The 8,536-nt window shown below is 44.2% G+C and overlaps 1 pseudogene; it reads right to left on the reverse strand.

Annotated features, from left to right (window-relative positions):
• Nucleotides 1-907: 907 nt before the first annotated feature.
• LOC123441255 lies at nt 908-3,450 on the reverse strand (annotated as a pseudogene).
• Between the last annotated feature and the right edge of the window lie 5,086 nt (nt 3,451-8,536).

Consider the following 8,536-nt stretch of genomic DNA (forward strand, 5'->3'; position numbering starts at 1 on the left):
TTATCTGATAAGGGATTTGAGAAGCTACTGAAAATAATGAAGAAGAAGCTTTCAAAGGATAACGAATTGCCTGACAGTACGTACGAAGCAAAGAAGGTTCTCTACCCTCTAGGATTAGAGGTGCAGAAGATACATGCATGCCCTAATGAATGCATCCACTACCGCGGTGAGGAGTACGAGAATTTGAATGCATGCCCGGTATGCGGTGCATTGCGGTATAAGATCAGACGAGTTGACCCTGGTGATGTTGAGGGTCAGCGCCTCAGGAAGAGGGTTCCTGCTAAGGTGATGTGATATGCTCCTATAATACCACGGTTGAAATGTCTGTTCAGAAACAAATAGCATGCCAAGTTGTTACGACGGAATAAAGAAGACCTTAAGAAAGACGGGATGTTGAGAGTATCTGGTGATGGGTCGTAGTGGAGAAATATCGAGCGAAAGTGGTTGGAGTTTGAAGATAACGCAAGGAAGTTATGGTTTGGTTTAAGTGCTGGTGGTGGGAATCTTTAACTCCCTCTGATCCATCGCTCATTTAGTACAATGTTATAGGGAGTACTAAATTTGTAATCGAGGATGCTTATAACCCCAGATGCCGTCTTTATAGTAGGAGGATGCTTCTTTATTGTTTCTTAAAGAACAGGTATGTAGCATGAGGCACCATCCAGGTTATGCATGCTCTCAATGAAGAACAAGTTAACATTGTAGTTCTGCCATACATATTTCTATTTCTGCCATATTTTGCTACAATGCTTGCTTACCATAAAAAAAATATACATAACAAGCAACTGAAGCCTGCTATCTTCCTTTATTCCTTCGATTCAAAATTACAATTTTATCTTTTTTGCAAAAACAAAGATTAATAACATCAATCGTATGTGATACACGGATAAACTATTAATTATTAGTATTACACTGACGTTGCAGCATCAGACTGTTCTGTTAGAGCTGCAAGTAGTCTTGGCATGGGGGGTATATCAATCTTTTGTAAACCCTCGAGAACCCGGACCACTTCACCCATAGTCGGCCGATCAAACTCATTATCTTGGATGCACCAACATGCGACTTTGCAAACACTCTCCGCCTCTTCCAAATTGAAGTCGCCATGCAATTGTGGATCCATCAAACTCTTCACATCTCCACAGTGAAGCTTGCTGACTGCTTGCACAGGGAAATATTCATCATTGTGGTAACTGCTGCTGTTGCTAGTGTAGTGTGATGGTTCAGGTGAGGAATTCCTCCTTCCTGAAATGATCTCCAGTAGCACCATGCCGAAGCTGTAAACATCGACTTTTGGTGTGATCGCAACTCCACTAAGCCACTCTGGGGCAAGATAGCCTGCAGTTCCTCTAAATGTAGTCAGAATTCGGCTAAAATCCCTTCCCAGAAATGCTGCCAATCCAAAGTCCGCAACTTTAGGAACAAATGATGCATCAACAAGTATGTTCTCTGGCTTAATATCGCAGTGTATGATGCACTCGCGACAACTCTGATGCAAGTAGGACAATCCTCTAGCAACTCCTAAGGTTATTTGATATCTGGTATCCCAATTTAGGACAACAACATCGACATTATTGCTCTTCTTAAATAAAAGACCATCAAGAGACCCGTTTAGCATGTGTTCATACACAAGTAACCTATGATCACCTTCGCAACAGAAACCGATCAATTTGACTAGGTTGATATGTTGGATGAGGCCAATTGAGCTCACCTCGGCCCTGAATTGCTTCTCCCCTTGACGGGCACCATCAAGCCTTTTCACTGCTATACTAGTCGAGACACCTAACTCTCCCTTGAATACAGAACCAAAACCACCACCTCCCAGCTTTTCTGAGAATTTTTTAGTAGCACGAACTAAATGAGAGTATGTGAAGGCCTTAATCCCACCACCACCACCTTCATTGTTGTTGTTGTATAATGGAAGCAAACTACACCACTTGTATTTGTTCCTCCAAATCAGTAACAACAGCATGAGCATTATTAGTAACCCAAAACCAATCATGCTTGCAGCAGTAACAACTCCAATGTTTAGTTTTCTTTTGGTTTTCCTCAAACCTGGCAGCAAATTTTTGGCGACAAGGCGAAGGTAAAGAACATCTTCAGAAATATTATCAATGCCATCATTCAGATTTACACTAAGCAATTCTCCATCCCAGACAGTGCATCTACTATTTTTATAGGAATAAGCAGTGCAGGAGCAGGAACTGAGACAAGCTTCTTCGCATTTGCTCTGAGTGGTAGCAACATCTATGCTTTGCGGCTTGTAAGGCAATGTTACTTGAGCAATGGGCTGGAACATGTCATGTTTTTGTTGTTACCACTAGTTGTGCAATGTAACGGTGTGTTTCTGATGCATCCTCCTGTTCGATCCTCAAACTCCCAATCCTGCGGTGACTTTTGAGAGAAGCTCTCCATACATTGACAGGATGGATGTAGATTGCCATTGCAGACCGTGTAAGGTCCACATGTAGCAGGCGGAGTGCAGGGATCAGCAGGTAGGGCATATAAGGTCTGCCAAGATTGATTAGCTTGCGACCAAAGATTCAACTTGAGCTGACCAGAGATGTCTAGTAAGACAAATACAGAAGATGATGATTCATCCAGTAAAGTGTACTTGTAGTACTCCTCTTGGTCGTTATTGACATATACTATGTTATATAAACCTTTGGTCCGAATATCGAAATCTAGCAGTGAATTGACTACTGGTACAAGATTCAACGATGATGTTGTGGAGGATGCATAAAGCCAATATTCTATGGAGGGGTTGCGACGCTTGAGGATGATCCCTCTGGTTTCTTCTAGTTCAATACTGTATGAGCCGGGACGTGGATCAATAAGGCTCTTCTTTGAGATGACATGACGATTCAAACCGGTGACCTTGTCCCTGCCAAACTTGGCGCCAGCAAGCCAAACATCTGTTGGGTTATCGAAGCTCTGCCACACTAGTAGGTCGTCCGATGAGGGGCTCTCTTTGAGGACAAAGTTTCCACTGTTCAAGAGAATGGCAACACTAGTGATGTTCGGGCTGTTGTGTGTCCTATTATTGACAATGGGAGTGGACCAAACTATAGATTCAGTGTTGCTACCATGGTTTACTAGGATGACAAGATTGCCATGGCTTGAGATCTTGAGCTGTGCTGAGTTGAGGTTGGTGTGGGTGATGGGATCCTCCCTATTAGCAACCCACACAGTGGTAAAAACTGGGATCTTATTGAACCATATGCCAAGGTACCAGCTGGAGCTAGGGGAGGTGGCATTGTGGGATGACTTACTGATGCTGCTTGCTGCTGGCTGGAAGAAGCCGAGCGCGAACTTGCCGTTTCTTGAGACGAGCTTGTCACCGATGGCGAGTGCTTGGCCTGCCGTAAGAGTGTGGTCATTTGCAGCTGCAGAGGAGCACCAAAGGGGAGTGCACAAGAGGAGAAGCCCGAGTAGTATGCAGAGGGGAGGCATGGAGAAGAAGAGTGTCAATGATTTGGAGAAGATTTGGAGAAGAGAGCATGCATATTATATACTACTCCCTCCGTCCCAAAATAAGTGTCTCAAGCTTAGTATAACTTTGTACTAGAGCTAGTACAAAGTTAAGACACTTATTTCGGGACGGAGGGAGTAGAATGGAAGCATATCTGAACACGCAGCAAGGCATGTTCAGTTGACTGAAGCTCTGAATACATTGCGACTTGGGTCAAGTTCACACTGCTGAACACGCAGGAGTGTGAATGATCATTGAAAGCCACTTGGGGTCAAGTTCACATTACGACAGTATTACCATAAAATACAAGGCACTACTACCATGCTTAGTATGACTTGGGGTCAAGGTCAAGTCAACCGCCAGGCAGATCTTTCACTATTTTCTTGAGCTAACCACATCTTTCACTATTTAAGGTCAAGCCAGAGGTCGGCCAACACAGCAGTGGCTCACTTATTCAAGGGTTATCTTCACGGCATGCTTTTTCAGGTTTTGGTTCACGTGTTAAACAAAACCTGAAAAAGATAGTACATCACTTATACTTTTGCTTCGGTACACCCCCTTCCCCACAAAACGTATAAAGGAGAACGTATACCCATCTCGTATTGTATCCTATAGACCGCCATACGAATACCCACCTCGTATTGTATACGTACGACGGCCTATAGTATACAATACGAGGTGGGTATACGTTCTTCTTTATACGTTTTGTGGGGGAGGGGGGTGTACCGAAGCACACTTATCTTCGAATAGTACTAACAATTTTTTTAAACCCTCACATATTCAATGATCGAATACTAAAAATGCAACAAATGTTGTAAACTTAAAACGCACCAGTGAACTGTTAGAATTCAGGTTTTACTTCCGGTAAACAAAATGCATCGTCTCGCCCGGAAAAAAAGTCAGAGAGAAGATTTCATCGCGTTTTGCGATACGGAGGCGCCGCCACATCCTGTTCTTCATCTGGAGGGCAGATCCGGAGTCCGTTTCGGGCTCCGGAGAGGGGAAATCGTCGCCATCATCATCATCAACCTTTCTCCATCGACAATTCCATGATGCTCTTCATCGTTCGTGAGTAATCTCATCGTAGGCTTGCTGGACGATGATGAGTTGGATGAGATCTATCATGTAATCAAGTTAGTTCTTGACGGGGATTGATCCCTAGTATCCACTATGTTCTAGATTGATGTTGCTACTACTTGGCTATGCTTAATGCTTGTCACTAGGGCCCGAGTGCCATGATTTCAGATCTGAACCTATTATGTTGTCGCCAATATATGTGTGTTTTAGATCCTATCTTGCAAGTTGTAGTCACCTACTATGTGTTATGACCCGGCAACCCCGGAGTGACAATAGCCGGAACCACTCCCGGAGATGACCATAGTATGAGGAGTTCATGTATTCACCGCGTGTTAATGCGTTGGTCCGGTTCTTTATTAAAAGGAGAACCTTAATATCCCGTAGTTTCCATTAGGACCCCGCTGCCACGGGAGGGATGGACAATAGATGCCATGCAAGTTCTTTTCCCTAAGCACGTATGACTACATATGGAATACATGCCTACATTAGATTGACGAACGGGAGCTAGTTACATATCTCTCCGTGTTATAGCTGTTACATGATGAATCACATCCGTCATACTCATCCATCACCGATCCACTGTCTCCGAGTCTTTTACTACTGGTCCTCGCTACGTTACTATGTCTTGGCTTGTCCTTTGCTACAAAAGGGATTGGGCCACTTTGCTTCTACTGTTGCTACTGCTGTCACTTTGCTGCTTCTGCTACTGCTGTTCCTTGCTACTTCGCGGTTACTTGTTGCAAGAATTTTCTGGAGCCGTAGCCGGGGAAGCATTCTTCTCAAGAATAATCCCCCGTCAACGTGCTTTTTACTTGCACCGTTGATACAACAGTTAGCAATAGTCTGCCGTCAACAGATCGTTTCTGGCACCGTTGCTATCATACTACTTTACTACTGATACTTTGCTTGCAGACACTAATCTTTCAGGTGTGGTTGAATCTGACACACTCAGCTTCTAATACTTCAGAATATTCTTTCGCTTCCGTTGTGTGATCCAACAAATTTGGGTTGAATACTCTACCCTCGAAAACTGCTGTGATCCTATACGCTTGTGGGACATCAGTTCCCTGAATGTTCGGATCATTGCGGGACCCAAAAACAGTGAATAATAGCATAGTAAACTAGCCAGAATATGCCAAATCTGTGAGTTTTTGTGAGGTACCCGTAAGTAGAAGTCTGCGTTTCCCCGAACATTCCGATCATTGTTGTACCCAAAACAATGAGTAATAACATAGAAAACTTGCCAAAATATGCCGAATGTGCGTGTTTTGGCAAGGTCCATGTAAGAGGACGTCGGGGTTCCCCAAACGTCCGCATTGCCGGTAGAACCAAACACAATGAGTAATATCAAAGAAAACCGGCCAATATATGCCAAATCCGCGAGTTTTGGCGAGGTTCCTATAAGCTGACTCGGAGATTTCCCCAAAATTCGCATTGCCAGTGGACCCAAAATCGATGAGTAATAACATAGAAAACTATCCAAAACATGCCAAATATGTGAGCTTTAACGAGGTTCTTGTAAGATAACCCCAATGTTACCCTAAAGTTCCCATTGCTTCGGTAACCAAAAAAATGAGTAATAGCATAGAAAACTAGCCAGAATATGCTAAATCTGTGAGTTTTGACGAGCTTTCCATAAGCAGTCCCCGAGGTTCCCCTAACATTCACATCGCTGCGGGACTCAAAAATAGTGAGTAATAGTATAGAAAACAAACGAGAACATGCCAAATCTGCTAGTTTTAGCGAGGTTCCCTTAAGAGGACTGATGACCCACAAGTATAGGGGATCAATCGTAGTCCTTTCGATAAGTAAGAGTGTCGAACCCAACGAGCTGGAGAAGGCTCTGATAAACAGTTTTCAGCAAGGTAATAACTGCAAGCACTGAAAGTGGCGGTAACAAGTGATGGTGTAGTGAGGTGAAACGTAGCAAGCAAAAATTAACAAGTAACAAGTAGTAGCAACGGTGCAGCAAGTGGCCCAATCCCTTTTGTAGCAAGGGACAAGCCTGAACAAAGTCTTATAAGAGGAAAAACGCTCCCGAGGACACACGGGAATTTCTGTCATGCTAGTTTCATCATGTTCATATGATTCACGTTCGTTACTTTGATAGTTTGATATGTGGGTGGACCGGCGCTTGGGTACTGTCCTTACTTGGACAAGCATCCCACTTATGATTAACCCCTCTCGCAAGCATCCGCAACTACGAAAGAAGAATTAAGACAACGTCTAACCATATCATTAAACTAGTGGATCCAAATCAGCCCCTTACGAAGCAACGCATAGACTGGGGTTTAAGCTTCTGTCACTCCAGCAACCCATCATCTACTTACTACTCCCCAATGCCTTTCTCTAGGCCCAAATATGGTGAAGTGTTATGTAGTCGACGTTCACGTAACACCACTAGAGGAAAAACAACATACAACATATCAAAATACCGAACGAATACCCAATTCACATGACTATTATTAGCATGACTTATCCCATGTCCCCAGGAACAAAAGTAACTACTCACAGAGCATAATCATAACCATGATCAGAGGTGTAATGAATAGCATCAAGGATCTAAACATAAACTCTTCCACCAAGTAATCCAACTAGCATCAACTACAAAGAGTAATCAACACTACTAGCAACCTTACAAGTACCAATCGGAGTCGCGAGACGGAGATTGGTTACAAGAGATGAACTAGGGATTGGAGAGGAGATGGTGCTGATGAAGATGTTGATGGAGATGCCTCCCCTTCGACGAGAGGAGTGTTGGTGATGACGATGGCGACGATTTCCCCCTCCGGGAGGGAAGTTTCCCTCGCAGGATCGTCCTGCCGGAGCCCTAGATTGGTTCTGCTCAAGTTCCGCCTCGTGGCGACGGAGAATCCACGAAAAAGCTACACCCTGATTTTTTTTCCGCACGAAACCCTTCATATAGCAAAAGAGGGGGGGCAGTGGGCCGCCAGGGTGCCCACAAGCCCTGTTGCCGCGGACAGGGGGGTAGGCCGCGGCAACCTGGCTTGTGGGCCCCTGGTTGCTCCCCTCTGGCACTTCTTTCGCCCAGTATTTTTTATAAAATCCAAAAAAAAAATCCACGTTGATTTTCAGGGCATTTGGAGTTGCGCAGAATAGAGCACTCAGACTTGCTCCTTTTCCAGTCCAGAATTCCAGCTGTCGGTATTCTCCCTCTTTAAATAAACCTTGCAAAATAAGAGAGAAAAGGCATAAGTAAGGTTCCACAAAGTATAATAACAGTCCATAAAGCGATAAATATCAACATGAAAGCATGATGCAAAATGGACGTATCAAGGATCCACAGGTTCCCCTAACATTCGCATCGCCGCGGGAACCAAAAGCACCGAGCAATAGCATAGAAAACTTGCAAGAATATGTCAAATATGTGAGTTTGGCAAGGTACGTGTAAGTAGCACCCGGCGTTCCCCGAACATTCTGATCGTCGCAGGACCCAAAACAATGAGTACGTAGTAACCCAGAAAACTGGTCAAAATGTGCCAAATTTGCAAGTTTTGGCGAGCTTCCTGTAAGCAGACGCCGGGGTTCCCTGTCACGCCCAAGATGCGACCCTATGTTCAATTTGGCACGAAGGCCTCGTCAGGGATAGAAGCGCATCTCATCGTGTCGCAAGAATGGATATCGTTACAAGTACATGTACTGAAAATAAGAGATATATATATAGAATTGGCTTACACTCGCCACAAGCTACATCAGAGTCACATCAGTACATTACATAATCATCAAGTGTAAGAGCAGGGTCCGACTACGGACGAAAACAAACGAGAAAAGAAGAACGACGTCCATCCTTGCTATCCCAGGATGCCGGCCTGGAACCCATCCTAAATCGATGAAGAAGAAGAAGAAGAAGCAACTCCAAATGAACAATCAACTCGCTCGCGTCAAGTAATCTTTACATGTACCTGCAACTGGTGTTGTAGTAATCTGTGAGCCACAGGGGACTCAGCAATCTCATTTCCAAAGGTATCA

The sequence above is a fragment of the Hordeum vulgare genome, chromosome 3H (genome assembly GCF_904849725.1).
Source record: "Hordeum vulgare subsp. vulgare chromosome 3H, MorexV3_pseudomolecules_assembly, whole genome shotgun sequence".
Classification (NCBI taxonomy): domain Eukaryota; kingdom Viridiplantae; phylum Streptophyta; class Magnoliopsida; order Poales; family Poaceae; genus Hordeum; species Hordeum vulgare.